Source organism: Symphalangus syndactylus, chromosome 14 (genome assembly GCF_028878055.3).
Source record: "Symphalangus syndactylus isolate Jambi chromosome 14, NHGRI_mSymSyn1-v2.1_pri, whole genome shotgun sequence".
NCBI classification, from domain to species: domain Eukaryota; kingdom Metazoa; phylum Chordata; class Mammalia; order Primates; family Hylobatidae; genus Symphalangus; species Symphalangus syndactylus.
Window position 1 is genome coordinate 64,410,470 of NC_072436.2, and position 17,945 is coordinate 64,428,414.

Consider the following 17,945-nt stretch of genomic DNA (forward strand, 5'->3'; position numbering starts at 1 on the left):
CTTGCTCCTCCTCCTCCTCCTCCTCCAGCTTTCTCAGGTTGAATTCTTCTTTTTTTTCCCCTCTATTTTCCATTTATTTTTCTTTCTGGGTTGAATTCTGGATAATTTCTTCAAATCCATCTTCCAGATCATGAATTCTCTATTTAGCTTTGTCTAAACTGTCGTTTAAACTGTCCATTGAGTTTTTAATATGTTACTAGGTGTTAAATTTCTAGAAGCTCCATTTATTTCTCCTGCACATTTGCTTAGTTCTTCTCGTTCCTCACCCTTTGCTCATGTTGCTCCACCTTCTCCCACCTCTTCCCCTGGCAAATTCCTATACAACCCATTTCTTTCCATCCCCAGGGAGCTTTCCCTGACCTCCAGGATGGACTGGGGCTTTCTTGGGCCCTTCAGTCCCTGGGACTCCTTTGTCACAGCACTGATCACCTTCAGTCATGATTGGCTGGGTCTGGATCTACCTCCCCACCTCAGACCTGTGCTACGCATAAGCAGGGGCCATATCTGCATCCTCTCTCAGGGATAAGTACAGGAGGTTTTCAATAAACTTGGATAAAATAAAAGCAGTTTCCTTAGCCCACCCATCACTCCTTAGTCTTACTTGTTTCATTTACTTATCTTTTTTCTGTAAAGTATATAACTTACTGCCAGCTGCATGCGATCAATTGTAAAATACTTTCAATAACTAAAAATTGAATAATGGTAAAAAAAAAAAACACACATCAGCTTTCAGTATAATTTGCGTAAATTGTTCTAGAAAACACTGCTAATTTTTTGTTTCCGCAGAGTGAAGTACAGAAGTGAGCAGATTGATAATTTTTTTTTTTTTTTGGAGACAGGGTCTCACTGTCTTGCCCAGGCTGGAGTGCAGTGGTGCCATCACAGCTCACTACAGCCTTGATCTCCTGGGATCAAGTGATCCTCCTGCCTCAGCCTTCTGGGTAGCAGGGACTATAGGTGTGTGCCATCATGCCTGGCTAATTAAAAATACATTTTTTTTGGTTCTTTTGTAGAGACAGGGTCTCACTCTGTTGTCCATGCTGTTCTCAAACTCCTAGGCTCAAGTGATCCTCTGGCCTCGGCCTCCCAAAGTGGTGAGATTACGGGTGTGAGCCACCGCACCCAGCCCAGATTGATAAATTTATACACATCATGGAAAGAATGATAGAAAGGAACTGGAGCCACTTGAATGACATTTGGATTCCACTTGTCATAAACCACTCCTCTTTTTTCTACCTCGTGGAAAACACCTTTCTTTGGAACAGAAAAATGTTAGTGTCAGCTGGCAGCCCTGATCCTCCATATGGGATGGAGTAATGGTCCCCCTCCAGGTCACCATTGGCTTCTCAGATTCTGCTTTGTTTTTGCCATAGCAGTGCTAGATCAGGTATTCCAGATAACCAGTTAGCAAAATAGATTTTCTCCACAATGCTTTAATCGCTGCCTGCCTAAAGATCTCTAAACTAGTGTGTGAGAAACAGACCAACAAAATGGGAGGATTTGAGATTTGGAATCCACTGACCCCAGGGATTAACTGCAGTTGGTTATCCATCTCAAATCTGGTGCTGAGTTCACAGTCAAACCACCCCACCAGCACAGCTTTAATCATATGGGCATGCTTTTCACGGAAAAAGCACCTGCCAGACCTCCTGCTCCTCCATTCAAATTATTGTGGGAACACCAGTGGGCAAAGTCAACTCTTCTGTCATGTAAGTGGAGTTCAGCATTTCCAACTGTACATGCTAGATCAAGCCAGCAAAACATCTCTTCACTTGTCCAGCTTTCGTGGTAGCAGGTATATTAAAGAGCTGCCCAGTATAAAAATGCAGCCCACTGAACAGGATCGCCGTAATCGAGCCTCCTCCCTTCTCAGTTGCTTCAGGGATATCTTTTATTTTATTTTATTTTATATTTTATTTTATTTTATTTTTTCTGAGATGGAGTCTTGCTCTGTCACCCAGGCTGGAGTGCAGTGATGCTATCTTGACTCACTGCAACCTCCACCTCCCGGGTTCAAGTGATTCTCCTGTCTCAGCCTCCTGAGTAGCTGGGATTACAGGCATGCATCACCACACCCAGCTAATTTTTTTTGTATCTTTTTTTTTTTTTTTTTTTTTAAGACAAAGTCTCTCTCTTGTCCCCCAGCCTGGAGTGCAATGGCACGATCTCAGCTCACTGCAACCTCCACCTCCCGGGTTCAAGCGATTCTCTTGCCTCAGCCTCCAGAGTAGCTGAGATTACAGGCGCCTGCCACCGCGCCCGGCTAATTTTTGTATTTTTAGTAGAGACGAGGTTTCACCATGTTGGCCAGGCTGGTCTCAAACTCCTGACCTCTGGTGATCCACCGGCCTCGGCCTCTCAAAGTGCTGGGATTACAGGCATGAGCCACCGCACCCGGCCAATATCCTTTATTCTTAAGGTTTCTTCCCCCTTCTTGGCTTTATAATCCCCACTTTCCTCAATGTTAACTCCATGGAGTTGTAGCTGTGACTCAATAGTATCATGATTAAAGGAGAAAGCTTCGGCTTCTATAAGAATTTTATACCATTTGGTAAAGGCTTAAACAATAACTGGACTAAGGCTGGGCGCGGTGGCTCCCACCTGTAATCCAAGGAGTTCCAGACCAGCCTGTGCATCATGGCAAGACCCCATCTCTACAAAAAAATACAAAAACTAGTCTGGCGTGGTGGTGTGTGCCTGTAGTCCCAGCTACCTGGGAGGCTAAGATGGGAGGATCACCTGAGCCTGGGAAGTTGAGGCTGCAGTGAGCTGTGGTTGTGCCACTGCACTCCAGCCTGGACAACAGAGTGAGACCCTGGATAACAGTAGAAGATGTAGATTAAGAGTCAGCGCATTCACTAGGGCTATTTCTTTCCCGTAGGCTCCTATGGTCCTTCCGTAGGCCTACGATACTCTCATCTCAGTATCCCAAGGATGCTGCCTTCTTCATGACCATAGGCTCCCATTTTGCCCCACTCAACTAGCTCTTCTTCAAGATCTGTTTTAACCATTTTTGGTTGAAGGCCAAGAGAATTTTCCAGGAAATAGATGGCATTTTCATCCTTATTCACTAAAGACAAATCAACTGGAGGCAGATCCTGCATTTTGGGGACATAAAAATACTCCCCAGCTGGGCACGGTGGCTCACGCCTGTAATCTGAGCACTTCAGGAGGCCGAGGGGGAAGGACCACTTGAGGCCAGGAGTTTGAGAGCAGCCTGGGCAACAAAGCGAGACCCCCCTCTCTGGAAAAAAATTAAAAAATTAGCCGGGCATAGTGGTGCAAGCCTGTGATCCCAGCTACTGAGGAGGCTGAGATGGGAGAATCCCTTGAGCCCAAGAGTTCCAGGCTGCAGTGAATCAAGACCGCACCACTGCAGTCAGCCTGGGTGACGGAGTGAGGCCCTGTCTCAAAAAAATTAAAAACAAACAAACAAAAACACCTCTCTGAAGTGCCTTAGCTTATGTTCCTGAACTAGGTGGAAAGTGTCCCTGTCATCTGCTGGGCGGCATTTGAGTTCAACCACCATGCTCTGCACTGTGACAGCTGACAAATTGTTCTCAGCTAGAATTCTGATGTGATCCTCAGCTCCCAGAACCCCTCAAGAAGCTTCTCAAGCATTCTTTACAAATATATAGGCAAGACCACCCCAAACGACGGTGCCTCCGCTCAGGGCTCCTTCCCCTAATCAGACTCAGGTAAGCAAACACTTTCTTCGATGTATTGCTTTTAACTTCATTAATTCACTTCCCCATCTGTAAATTCATTTCCTCATTCATTCATTTATTCATTATTCACTCGATAAGTCTTTCGATAAGTCTTTTCTTTTCTTTTTTTTTTTTTTTTTTTTTGAGACGCAGTCTCTCCCCGTGGCCCAGGCTGGAGTGCAGTGGGGCGATCTCGGCTCACTGCAAGCTCTATCTCCTGGGTTCACGCCATTCTCCTGCCTCAGCCTCCCGAGTAGCTGGGACTACAGGCGCCCGCCACCACGCCCGGCTAATTTTTGGTATTTTTAGTAGAGACGGGGTTTCACTGTGTTAGCCAGGATGGTCTCGATCTCCTGATGACCTCGTGATCTGCCCACCTCAGCTTCCCAAAGTGCTGCGATTACAGGCATGAGCCACTGTGCCCGGCCAAGTCTTTTCTTTTTTTTTTTTTTTTTCAGAGATGGAGTCTCGCTCTGTCGCCCAGGCTGGAATGCAGTGGCGCAATCTCGGCTCATTGCAACCTCCACCTCCTGGGTTCAAGCCATTCTCCTGCCTCAGCTTCTCGAGTAGCTGGGACTACAGGCGGATGCCACCACGCCTGGCTAATTTCTTTTGTATTTTAGTAGAGACGGGAGTTTCACCGTGTTGCCCAGACTGGTCTGGAACTCCTCAGCTCAGGCAATCCGCCCGCCTTGGTGGATTACAGGCGTCAGCCACCGCGCCCAGCCTCAATACATCTTTTCTTTTCTTTCTTTCTTTCTTTCTTTTTTTTTTTTTTGAGACGGAGTCTCGCTCTGTCGCCAGGCTGGAGTGCAGCGGCACAATCCCGGCTCACTGCAACCTCTGCCTCCTGGGTTCCAGTGATTCTCCTGCCTCAGCCTCCCAAGTAGCTGGGACTACAGGCGCCCGCCACCACGCCCGGCTGATTTGTTTGCATTTTTTTTAGCAGAGACAGGGTTTCACCATGTTGGCCAGGATGGTCTCAATCTCTTGACCTCATGATCCACCCTCCTCGGCCTCCCAAAGTGCTGGGATTACAGGCGTGAGCCACCACGCCCGGCCTCTATAAGTCTTTTCTAAGCACAACATAGGTTGATGCCAGCAGATACGGGATGAACCAATCAGTGACGGAGGCAATCGGCTGTAAGACATTCTAACAGCCAGGAAGGCTTCAAGTTGGGGTGATACTGGAGCAGGGTCTGGAAGAAGGAAAGCTGGGGAAAACGCTGGGATCCCACGGCAATGTGAAGAGGGCCCCAGTGGGAGGTCGCCAGCCCATGGGACGCAGCCCGTAGGACCTTAATGCTCCCCAGCATATGGGTAGTGCATCTTCTTCCTCTCTTTGCCATGCCTGTCAGGAAGCTCAGAGCTCAGCTTGGTGCAAAGGTAGCGACTGTTGTTTGCCAGAGATTTTGTAGTTATCTCTGTTTTGTCGCCCAAAATCTTTGGCCTTTATGTTATCTATGTCTCTTATGGAAAACTTGAAATTGATAGAGTAAAATTAATAATAATAATAAAGACCTGATTCTCAGTAAGTGATGGATTCAGGACGCAAATGCAGCTCAGAGTCCAAGAGTTGTAGAGTGATACCGGGCTTGTATTAGCTACCACTGCAATAATGCCACATAACAAACCACCCCAAAACTCAGTGGCTTAGAACAATCATTTAATTCCCCCGATGCATCTGCAGGTTAGCTGAAGGTCAGTTGGTCTTCGCTGGGCAGCTCTGCCTCAGGCTAGGCTGGGATACAGGCTCTAGGCTGGGCTCTGGCTGTTCCATGTGTCGCTTGGCGGGGCGAGGCTGAAGGGCCGGCAGCCATTCAGGGGGACGATCTTCTCATAGCAGAAGCACAAGAAGACAGCCCCACTGTGGAAGTGCACCTCAAGCCTTTGGTCTTGTTATAGCCACTGCCATCCCATGGACCAAAGCAAATTACATGGCTGAGCCCAGAGTCAAGAGACAGGGAGTGCACTCTGCCCACCTGGAGGCCGTGGCCAGGGTGAGGGGCCAGTGATCAATGCCACATGCCATTTGCGTCATCCAGTCTGGTCCCCACCCCTATTTCTCGGATGGGTACCCCCGGTGGATCAGCGTGGGACCAGGCAGGGTGCCCTGACTTCCCATTCCCTTTTCACAGCCCCGAGCAGGATCTCATACCACCTGGCTGATCCTCCTGGGGTGGGACCAATTCTGGAAACTGCAGTTGCAGGTGGAAGAACCTGGACTTCGGAATCACAGAGACCTGGGTTCTCTGCTCCCCAAGGCCAGCAGTGAGTCCTCGAGCAAGTCCCACACTACAAAGGAGGAAACTGAGGCTCAGAGGGGTTTAGCGACACATAGTAAGTGCTCCATCAAAAGCGGCCATTCAAGCTGGGCATGGTGGCTCATGCCTATAATCCCGGCACTTTGGGAGGCTGAGGTGGGTGGATCACTTGAGCTTAGGAGTTCAAGACCATGGTAACATGGTGAAATCCCACCTCTACAAAATAAAAAACTAGCCAGGCATGGTAGTGTGCACGTGTAGTCCCAGCTACTCAGGAGGCTGAAGTGGGAGGATCACTTGAGCCCAGGAGATCAAGGCTGCAATGAGCTACGATAGCACCGCTGCCCTCAAGCCTGGGCGACAAAGTGAGACCCTGTCTCAAAAAACAAACAGCCAGGAGCCATGGCTCAGGCCTGTAACCCCAGCACTTTGGGAGGCTGAAGTGGGTGGATCACTCGAGGTCAGAAGTTTGAAACCAGCCTGGCCAACATGGTGAAACCCTGTCTCTACTAAAAATATACAAAAAAATTAGCTGGGCGTGGCTTCCATGGGTTCCCTATCCTGTGGAGAACCCACGGGACCAGGCAGGCGAGTGCTTTCGTGTGTTGCTTCATTGAATCCTCACAACCACCTTGCCTTATAGAAGAGGCGTTGCTATTATCCCCGTTCCACAGAAGGGGAAACTGAGGCACCAAGCGGAAAGGTCACGTGCCTGGAATCACACAGCAGAAGGTGGCACAGCTGGGATTTTAACCCATGCCTGCCGTGCTAGGACCAGCACCCTAGCAGCCAGGCACCATCCCCCAGCCCGGGCTGACTGCCCATGCCCAGCTGGACTCCAGGGCTTGGCAGTCCCCGGGATGAAAAGAGGCCCCTCCCTGGGCCCTTCAAGTCACTCTGCCTGGGGGTGACACATGCAGCCACATAGGTCTCCGTGAGTTGCGGTAAGGTCTCGAGTCTCTTTATCCCTGGCATGCGGCGGGGGCACTAAAGTGACCTCAGGGACGCGGAGGTACGGGAGCCAGATTGCCAGCTGTGTGGCTCTGGCAAGTCACCTCCCCTCCCTGAGTCTGTTTCCTCATCTATAAAAAGGGATCAGTAAATGTCTCTTACTCATGGGATTGTGGGGGATTAAATTATCTGATAAATAAATGAACCATTTAGGAAAGTTCCTGGAATATAGAAACACAAGAAGAAGAGGCAGAGGAGGAGGGGGGACAATATTATTATTGATAATATTATCCTGGGAAGCTTTTGCTGCCAGGAGCAGGAGGGACAATTTGCTGGGAAGGAAGACCCTAGGAACCAGTCCTTCCCGTGGACCTGGGACCCAGCACATTGCAGGTAGTTGGAAGGGGCCTCAGACCATCTCTGGAAACTCCATTCTATAGACGATGAGACTGAGGCCTGGGAGAGGCAGCCCCTGGGTCCAGGCCGCTCAGCAGAGCAGGCAGGCTGCCTGGCCCCACCTGGCCCCCTGCCCTCCTTCCATCCAGTCAGTCCCCATCCACCAGTCCCAATCCACCCAGTGTCCATCTACTCAGTTCCCATCCACCCAGTCCCCATCCACCAATCCCCATCCACCCAGTCCCCACCCACCAATCCCCATCCCCGGTACCCATCTACCAATCCCCATCCACCCAGTACCCATCCACCAATCCCCATCCACCCAGTCCCCATCCACCAATCCCCATCCACCCAGTACCCATCTAGCAATCCCCATCTACCAATCCCCATCCACCCAGTCCCCACCCACCCAGTCCCCATCCACCCAGTATCCATCCGCCCAGTCCTCACCCACCCAGTCCCCATCCACCCAGTATCCATCCGCCCAGTCCCCACCCACCCAGTCCCCATCCACCCAGTATCCATCCGCCCAGTCCCCACCCACCCAGTCCCCATCCACCCAGTATCCATCCGCCCAGTCCCCACCCACCCAGTCCCCACCCACCCAGTATCCATCCGCCCAGTCCCCACCCACCCAGTCCCCATCCACCCAGTCCCCATCCACTCGGTACCCATTCACCCAGTTCCCACGCACCCGTTTCCCATGCACCCTCACCCAGCCCTGGTCTCCAGTCTCTCAGATTGTGGTCACCTCAGCTTCTCTGCACTGCAGTGGCCAGTGCAGGCAGTCCCCCCAGTCCCCCAGCTTGACTTCTGACCCTCCAGGACTCCAGGTTCCAACTCCAGCAGGTTAACAGTGCCAGTAATTCTGCTATCATTGCGCCTCCGTGGGGTGTGGGGAGCAGGCTGTGTGGGCCCTTGAAAGCTCCCTAGGAAAGGATGAACCCCATAGTCCGGGGTCCTCTGCACAGTGCTCAGAGCAGGATGGAGGAACACTGGGGGAAGAAGGTGGGCAGGCCCCAGTGTAGGACACACCAACATCCCCCACCCATATCCTGTTCTGAGGCCGGGAAGATGCCTGACCTACTCCTCCTCCTCCAGTGAGCCTTTCCTGGCTGACCAGGAGGCAGCTCTGCACAAGGGCTCCAGCCCAGGGCTGTGAGCAAGGGAGACCGTGGGCCAGCCCCACCCCTTCTGGGTCTCTCGTTCCCTTCGTAACTGGAGGACAGATGGCAGCAGCACTCAGGAAAGGCTCAATGCCGATGCACCCGGGAAGTGCTGTGCTGCACGGGCCCAGTGGCTGGACAGGACTGTGGGAGCCCACCCAGCCCCTTCCTCCTGCCTTAGTGTGTTTGGTGTTGCTCTAACAGAATACCTGAGACTAGGGGATTTACTTCTTTGTTTGTTTTTTAGACAGGGTCTTGCTCTGTCACCCAGGCTGGAGTGCAGTGGCCCCTTCAGCTCACTGCAGCCTCCACTTCTTGTGCTCAAGTGATCCTTCCACCTCAGCCTCCAGAGTAGCTGGGACTACAAGTGTATGCCACCACACCTGGCTAATTTTTAAAATTTTTGTAGAGATCGCATCTCACTATGTTGCCCAGGCTGGTCTCGAACTCTTGGCCTCAAGCAATCCTCTCACCTTGGCCTCTCAAGGTGCTGGGATACCATGCCTGGGCGAAATTAAATTTTGGCAGGAGCACCTCCTTTACGCCTCAGTCTGTGCCTGAAGACTCACCAAGGCCAGAGCCGCACGACTCCAGGGGGCCATGCGTGTGCCCTGGCCGACCATCCTCCCCTGACCAAGATGCATACTGAAAAGGTCCGGAGGCCGGCTCGGGGCCTTCACACATGCTGCTCTCTCAACCTGGAACACACTTCGCTTTCTCAAACGCCACCTCCCATTTATTTTTCAGCATACAGTTACAAAATAAACTCCTGGGAAACCTGCCTTTATCCAGCTAGTAAAGTTCTCCTGCAGGTTCCCACAGCGCCCCCCCCCCCCCCGCGCGCCCCGCCTTAGTCTCTTCCCCATCCTGTCGCCCCACTGCCCCACCACCCCACAACCCGCCGCTCCCTCTTTCTACCCGGGCTCAGCCCCACTGGGGCCTCCTTGCGCCCGGACACGCGTAGACAGCGCCCTCTGCTGGCGACTCTCAGCTAGCCGCTCAGCCTCGCCCGCCTGGGTCCCAGCTCTGCCCCAGGCTCAGGTCGGGGGCCCTGGAGGTCCAAATGAGGCCAGAATCCCGGGAAGAGTCACCGGGAGAGGAGCCTCGGTCTCGGAGCCACAGATCCTGCTCAAATCCCTGTCCTGCCTTCTAATTTTCATGTGGCCTCGAGCAAATCATCTTCCTTCCCTGAGATTCATTTTCCCCCTCCGCAAAATGTATCCTCCACAACTCTTCCCTGAGTACTTACCGTGTGCTAGATACCGAGTTGGGCACCGGCGATACAGCAGGGACAAGGATGAGCAAAGTCACTGCCTCAGGAAGCTGACACAGAGGGGACAGGCAATAAACAATAAACACAACGCGGAATGTCAGTTGTCTAGCACAGGGTGACTGCTTAAAGAAGTGAAGCCAGACCGGGCGCGGTGGCTCACGCCTGTAATCCCAGCACTTTGGGAGGTCGAGGCGGGCGGATCACCTGAGGTCAGGAGTTTGAGACCAGCCTGACCAACATTGAGAAACCCCCTCTCTACCAAAAATAAAAAATGAGTCAGGTATGGTGGTGCATGCCTGCAATCCCAGCTACTCGGGAGGCTGAGGCAGGAGAAGCACTTGCACCTGGGAGGCAGAGGTTGCAGTGAACTGAGATCGTGCCATTGCGCTCCAGCCTAGGCAACAAGAGCGAGACTCAGTCTTAAAAAAAAAAAAAAAAAAAAAAAAAAAAAAAAGCCGGGCGTGGTGGCTCATGTCTGTCTTCCCAGCACTTTGGGAGGCTGAGGCGGGCGGATCACCTGAGGTCAGGAGTTGGAGACCAGCCAGGCCAACATGGTGAAACCCCGTCTCTACTGAAAATACAAAAATTAGCCAGGCATGGTGGTGGGCGCCTGTAGTCCCAGCTACTCGGAAGGCTGAGGCAGGAGAATCGCCTGAACCCGAGAGGCAGAGGTTGCAGTCAGTTGAGATCGGGCCACTGCACTCCCGCCTGGGCGACAGAGCAAGTCTTCATCTCAAAAAAAAAAAAAAAAAAAAAAAAGAAGAAGTGAAGCTGGAGGGGCCAGTGTGTGTTGGAGGATGCTAGGGGAGGCCTCATGGGGAGGTGGGAACATCGGTGCCCTCGCAGCACGCTGTCGTAGCCATGCAAATGACACGAACGCCCAGCATCCTCCCTCGTGTGCTCTCCTTGGGCCACCTCCCAGCTCTCCGTCCTACTTACTGTGTTTATCGTCTGCCTGCCCAGGAGAAAGTCGGCCTGTTAGTGTGGGGATTTTTGTCTGTCTACTTCCATGGGTAGCCCCAGCACTGAGAACAGTGCCTTGCACACAGTAGGTGCCCACTGGGTACTGGTTTATCGATTTTTGAGCTAACCATGGGGCAGGACGGTGCCTCTCACTCAGCCGCCCACTCCTCATGGTGCCTCTCACTCGGCCACCTGCTCCTGTATCAACTCTTCCAGAGCTTGTGCTTGTGATCAACTAGGGGACAGCTGGGAGGCCGTGGGAACCTAGAGGAGCCTGACAGACTCTGGGGTGAGTGCTGAGAGGCTTCCTGGAGGAGGCAGTGCACGCTGATGTGAGACTTGAAAAGTGGGAATGACGAGGAGGAAGGGTGTTCAAGGCAAAAGGAACAGCAATGAAAGGTGTGAGGCATGGAGATTCTTCAAGTGATTCAAGGTAGCTGGAGAAGAGAGGGCAGGTGGCAGGGATGACCAGGTCAGAGAAAGACTTGAGGACCAGGCCAAGGGGCTTGGATTTCATTCTGGGGGTTGGAGAGGCACTGTGGCCTAATGTGAACACGTGGGCCCTGAGTGTTGCCCACCTGCTACTCAGGAGGCTGAGCTGAGAGGATCACTTGATCCCAGGAGTTCGAGGTTGAAGTGAGCCATGATTGTACCACTGCACTCCAGCCTGGGTAACAGAGGGACACCCTGTCTTAAAAATAAAATGAGGCCGGGCACGGTGGCTCAAGCCTGTAATCCCAGCACTTTGGGAGGCCGAGGCAGGCGGATCACGAGGTCAGGAGATCGAGACCATCCTGGCTAACACGGCGAAACCCCGTCTCTACTAAAAATACAAAAAAATTAGCCGGGCGTGTTGGTGGGCGCCTGTAGTCCCAGCTACTTGGGAGGCTGAGGCAGGAGAATGGCGTGAACCCGGGCCGCGGAGCTTGCAGTGAGCCGAGATCGCGCCACTGCACTCCAGCCTGGCGGACAGAGCAAGACTCCGTCTCAAAATAAATAAATAAATAAATAAATAAATAAATAAATAAATAAATAAACAAATAAAATAAAATGCATAGGCCGCGTGCGGTGGCTCACGCCTGTAATCCCAGCACTTTGGGAGGCCGAGGCGGGCCGATCACAAGGTCAGGAGATGGAGACCATCCCGGTTAACACGGTGAAACTCCGTCTCTACTAAAAATACAAAATAATTAGCCGGGTGTGGTGGCGGGCTCCTGTAGTCCCAGCTACTCGGGAGGCTGAGGCAGGAGAACCGCGTGAACCCGGGAGGCAGAGCTTGCAGTGAGCCGAGATCACGCCACTGCGCTCCAGCCTGGGCGACAAAGCGAGACTCCATCTCAAATAATTAATTAATTAATTAATTAACATTTCAAAATTCATTCTATTTTTCTTTTTAATAACACTTTATCTATTTATAGAACAATTTTACATTTTATTAAGCCCCACTTTCTAGGTGTGAATTCTGCTGCTGTTGCTTGCTGGCAATGAGATGTTAAGTTGCTTAGGCTCTCTCTGCCTTTGTTTCCCCGTGTGGAAAAGGGACTTAAAGATATTTCAGACGGTTGTTGGTGAGAAGTGAGTTAGTACACCCGGAACATGTATCATATCCAGTAGGGGCTTAATTAATGTTAGCTGTGATTATTACATTCCTGTTTATTTTCCTCTACAGTAAGAGGAAATGCGGGTGAATAATTGGAATAATGGCCATCATTAAAGTTAGCGTTTACCCAGCTCTTCTTGTCTTGGTTTGAGTTCTAAAATAGGCCGGGCGCGGTGGCTCACACCTGTAATCCCAGCACTTTGGGAGGCCGAAGCGGGTGGATCATGAGGTCAGGAGATCGAGACCGTCCTGGCCAACATAGTGAAACCCTGCTTCTACTAAAAAATACAAAAAATTAGCCAGGCGTGGTGGCACACGCCTGTAGTCCCAGCTACTCGGGAGGCTGAGGCAGGAGAATTGCTTGAACCCAGGAGGTGGAGGTTGCACTGAGTCAAGATTGCACCACTACACTCCAGCCTGGGCGACAGGACGAGACTCCGTCTCAAAAAAAAGACCCTGAGACAAGAATTTCGGTACTGGGAGTTTCTTTGGGAGGTAACCCTAGGAGGCACCAGCAGGCGTGTGGGGAAGTGAGATCAAGGGGTGAAAGCCGAGAAGGAGCAGGTCACCGCTGCAGGCAGCAGAGGCTCAGCGCTCCCGGGCGAGCACAGCTCGGAAGTGTCCCAACAAGGGCTGGAGAGGGTGGCACTTGTCCTCATTGTTCCTTTGCCCTTCGCCCGGGCTCAGCATTCTCTTGAAGCCAGAGAAAGTCCGCAGGGTTGTTGAATATATCAAATAAAAATACAGGACTCCCAGTTAAATTAGAAAACGATGAATGATTTTTTTTTTTTTGGTATGAGAATGTCCCATGTTATTTGGGGCATACTTATACTAAATAATTTTTCAGGCCGGGCGCAGTGGCTCACACCTGTAATCCTAGCACTTTGGGAGGCCGAGGTGGGCAGATCACAAGGTCAGGGGTTCGAGACCAGCCTGGCCAATATGGCGAAACCCCGTCTCTACTAAAAATATAAAAATTAGCCAGGAGTGGTGGTGCTTGCCTGTAGTCCCACCTACTTGGGAGGCTCAGGCAGGAGACTCGCTTGAACCCGGGAGGCGGAGGTAGCAGTGAGCCAAGATCATGCCACCGCACTCCAGCCAGGGCGACAGAGCCAGACTCTGTCTCAAAAAAATAAAAAATAAAAATAATAGTGATAATAATTTTTCACTATCTTTTCAAAAATCAATTTTAACTGGGAATCCTGTGTTTGTTTGTTTGTTTGTTTGTTTGTTTGTTTGTTTTGAGACAGAGTCTCGCTGTGTCGCCCAGGCTGGAGTGCAGTGGCCCGATCTCGGTTCGCTGAAAGCTCTACCTCCCGGGTTCACGCTATTTTTCTGCCTCAGCCTCCCGAGTAGCTGGGACTACAGGCGCCCGCCATCACGCCCGGCTAATTTTTTGTATTTTTAGCAGAGATGGAGTTTCGCCGTGTTAGCCAGGATAGTCTCGATCTTCTGACCTCGTGATCCGCCCGCCTCGGCCTCCCAAAGTGCTGGGATTACAGGCGTGAGCCACCGCGCCGGGTCATCCTGTGTTTTCGAGGTGTGAAGCCATAGGCATGGATAGGAAGTATGCGGCTGGCAGTTGCTGCTGGCTGCCAGCTAGAAGCTTAGCTGGAGCTGTTAGCCCAGGGCCTCAGTGTTTTTTTAAGTTTTATTAGGTAGTTATAGTTGAGAGAGGGTGTGGTGCAAACACGAGAGCATGGGTCTTTCTGTGTTGCTTCTTGGGCTTCCTCACAAAGTGGTGGCTCATTGCCAGAAGGAGCATCCCAAATGATAACAATCAGAAGCTGCTAGTCCTCTTGAGGTCTTAACTTGGAAGTCCCAGAGCATTGCTTCTGGTGCATCCTAGTGGGGGTGCATTCTAGGGGTGAAAACAGCCACAAGGCCAGGCCAGATGCAAGGGGAGGGCAAATAGGCTTCACCTCTGGATGTGGGGGTGGCGGAGTGCACAGGGCGGGGAGGAGTTCTTGGTGGCCACCTCAGTAGATAATCAACTACAGTGGGAGGGCAATTTCCTTCTTCATTCACTTTCAATCTGCTGATTATGTCCAGGTAAAATCTCTGCACAGTGTTAGGGCTTTACGTATTTTGCACACAGTTTTTCCAATTATGGGGTGTGACCGCTTAGTGAGCTATAAAGTTAGTATACTGAATCCAAACTAGTTTTTTTTAAACTTCTTTTTAAGGCCGGGTGCGGTGGCTCACGCCTGTAATCCCAGCACTTTGGGAGGCCGAGGCGGGCGGATCACGAGGTCAGGAGATCAAGACCATCCTGGCTAACACAGTGAAACCCCGTCTCTACTAAAAACACAAAAAATTAGCCGGGTGTGGTCGCGGGCGCCTGTAGTCCCAGCTATTCGGGAGGCTGAGGCAGGAGAATGGCGTGAACCCGGGAGGCGGAGTTTGCGGTGACCCAAGACTGCGCCACTGCACTCCAGCCTGGGCGACAGAGCGAAACTCCATCTCAAAAAAAGAAAAAACAAACAAACAAACAAACAAACAAAAAACTTCTTTTTAATTTGCAAATTAAATCTGAACATGCACAAAAGTGGAAGGTATGAGCCCTCACTACCGCCGCTCAGCCTCGACCCCCACCTGTTTTTATACTTCTTGCCTCTACCCACCTTCGAGTGCTTTAAAAGATAAAACGAAATAGATGGAATAACATACAGTAGAAAATATCAGAAAAGGAAGAATGTTACTTTGTGAAAAATTGTGTCTACTGAGTTGGAATATGAAACATGTTTGCAAAACTGTCCTCACACTTTGCTAAAACTCGTTTCTGAGCAGAGCACTCATCCTGCACAGCCTCTGTGGGGAAGCATCCAACACCATTTAATAACATTGTTTTGTTTTTATCCTGTTCACTTTCATTGTTATTGCCTATGAAAGTGACACAAATTTTCCACTTGAGAGTAGCAATAGATAAAGTCCCCCTCTGAGTACATGTATTGACCAGGTGTGGTGGCTCACGCCTGTAATCCCGGGAATTTGGGGAGGCTGAGGCAGGAGGATGGCTTGAGCCCAGAAGTTTAAGACCAGCCTCGGCAACATAGCAAGACCTCGTCTCTGCAAAAAATACACCAATTAGCTGGGAGTGGTGGCACGAGCCTGTAGTCCCAGCTACTCGGGAGGCTGAAGTGGGAGGATTGCTTGAGCCCAGGAGGGGGAGGTTGCAATGAGCCGAGATTGCGCCACTGCACTCCAGCCTGGGGATAGAGCGAGACCCTATCTCAACAAACAAACAAACAAACAAACACGCGCCCCCCCTATCTATTTATAGGACAATTTTAAGTTTTATTAGGTAGTTATAGTTGAGAGAGGGTGTGGTGAAAACACGAGCGTGGCCTCAGCCCAGTCCCACCAGAGCCTGCGGAGCCGCTGTCTGTCCCTGCTCCTGGCCGGTCTGCGGCAATCCCGTCATTTCTGCCTCGGTCTCTGCGTCTGTGGGTACCGGTGTGTGGGTGGGTCAGTCTCTCTCTTGCGTTCTGTGTCTGTGTGGCCTGGACGCTGAGGGGTGTGGAGTGGCCCTGCCACAGGCCGTCCTTAGCACAGCCCCCGGGGGACCCCTCATTCACTTCTGGGACCGGAAGGCGACCTGTAGTTCCGGAAGCCGCCGCAAGAGGGCACAGGCGGCCATAGGATGGGGCGCTGCCCGTTGGGGCTGCCTTGAGATGCGACTAGGAAACCCGGCAGCCCTGGGAGGAGCCACACTCCCAGCGCCCCAGATGTGGGTTCGAACCCGGGCTCCTCCGTTCCTAGGTTAAGGCTCTTAATCCTGCCACCAGTAAAAAGGGGTTACTGTAAGCATTAAATAATGTGAATATAAGGTATTCATTCACAAACTAGGTGTGTGAGCCTATTTTTCCCGTTTGGTTGGGGAACTGTGGACCTCCCACAGGGGCTGGGACCTTTTAATAAGTCATGATTAGAAAATGAAATAGAAGGAAAAGGAGGAGGGGGAGTGGAAGAGGAGGGGGAAGAGGAAAAAGAATATGATAAAATGCACTTTACAAAAAATCCAGGGGCCAGACATGGTGGCTCACACCTGTAATTCCAGCACTTTGGGATGCTGAAGTGGAAGGGATTACTTGAAGCCAGGAGATCAAGACCAGCCTGGGCAACATAGTGAAATCCTGTCTCTACAATAAATAAATAAGTAAGTAAATAAATAAGTCCGATATGGTGTCGAGCACCTCTGGTCTCAGCTACTTGGGAGGCTGAGGTGGGAAGATGACTTGAGCCCAGGAGTTTGAGGCTGCAGTGAGCAGTGATCATGCCACTGCACTCCAGCCTGGGTGACAGAGCAAGACTCTTATCTCTGAAAAAATGAACAAACAAACAAACAAACTATCTCTTATCCTACCCCTCATCAATAACCACATTGGGTTTTTGGGTTTTCGTACATGGATTTGTGGTCTTTTTCTCACAACAAACTCATACATCCAAATATAAATTTATGAATATTTGCTCACAAACTCAAATGTGCAAGAAATGTCACACTACTTCATTAAATTAAAAAAAAAAAATTAAGTACTTGTTTTATAAACATGCACAGCAGAAAAAATCCAAGCCACTTAGAAAATACACAGAAAAAAAAGCAATAAATCTCCCCCTATCTGTGGGGCTCTATATTTCATGAATATCATCATAGGATTCTCTCCACACAGCCTCAATCGATCTATATAAGATTAACGAATAGATGGACAGGCAAGTTTTTTGTTTTTTTGAGACAGGGTCTGGCTTTGTTATCCAGGCTGGGGGGCAGTGGTATGATCTTGGCTCACTGCAACCTCCACCTCCTGGGCTCAAGCCATTTTCCCACCTCAGCCTCCCAAGTAGCTGGGACTACAGATGGCGTGCCACCCTGCCTGGCTAATTGTTTGGTATTTTTTGTACAGACGGGGTTTCACCATGTTGCCCAACCTGGTCTTGAACTACTGAGCACAAGAGATCCTCCTAACTTGGCCTCCCAAAGTGCTGGGACCATAGGCGTGAACCACCGCGTCCAGCTGACAGGTAAGATTTGTTTAAGAGGGGGGAGGGACAGCATTAGGAGATATACCTAATGCTAAATGACGAGTTAATGGGTGCAGCAAAACAACATGGCACATGGATACATATGTAACAAACCTGCACATTGTGCACATGTACCCTAAAACCTAAAGTGTAAAAAAAAAAAAAAAAAAAAAAAAAGATTTGTTTAAGACTGGGATCATAATCCATGCTATTCTGTTTGTGTGTGTACAGCCAGTGACTTGTCATTACGTATGTACGCCTGTGTGTTTTAAAAAATTAATTAGTAGAGGGCAGGCACAGTGGCTCATGCCTGTAATCCCAGCACTTTGGGAGGCCGAGGTGGACAGATCACCTGAAATCAGGAGTTCAAGACCAACCTGGCCAACACGGTGAAACCCCATCTCTACTAAAAATACAAAAATTAGCCAGGCATGGTGATGCATGTCTGTAATCCCAGCTACTTGGGAGGCTGAGGCAGGAGAATCTCTTGATGCAGTGAGACAAGTTTGCACCACTGCACTCCAGCTGGGACACAGAGCAAGACTCTGTCTTAAAATAATAATAATAATAATTAATTAGTAGACTTTCCTGGGAGGAGCAGTTATA

The 17,945-nt window shown here is 50.6% G+C and overlaps 2 long non-coding RNA genes and 1 pseudogene across 2 annotated transcripts; 1 reads left to right on the forward strand and 2 right to left on the reverse strand.

Annotated features, from left to right (window-relative positions):
* Window positions 1-1,362: 1,362 nt before the first annotated feature.
* Window positions 1,363-5,023, reverse strand: LOC129463006 (kynureninase-like; annotated as a pseudogene).
* A 239-nt stretch (window positions 5,024-5,262) lies between these two features.
* LOC134732464 (uncharacterized) lies at window positions 5,263-9,976 on the reverse strand. The gene is made up of 3 exons (XR_010115653.1): window positions 9,734-9,976; window positions 5,869-6,002; window positions 5,263-5,574 (listed from the first exon to the last, which is right to left on the reverse strand). It is a non-coding gene; the product is annotated as an uncharacterized lncRNA (long non-coding RNA).
* LOC129462845 (uncharacterized) lies at window positions 5,418-9,266 on the forward strand. The gene is made up of 2 exons (XR_008650971.2): window positions 5,418-6,047; window positions 8,972-9,266. It is a non-coding gene; the product is annotated as an uncharacterized lncRNA (long non-coding RNA).
* Window positions 9,977-17,945: the final 7,969 nt, after the last annotated feature.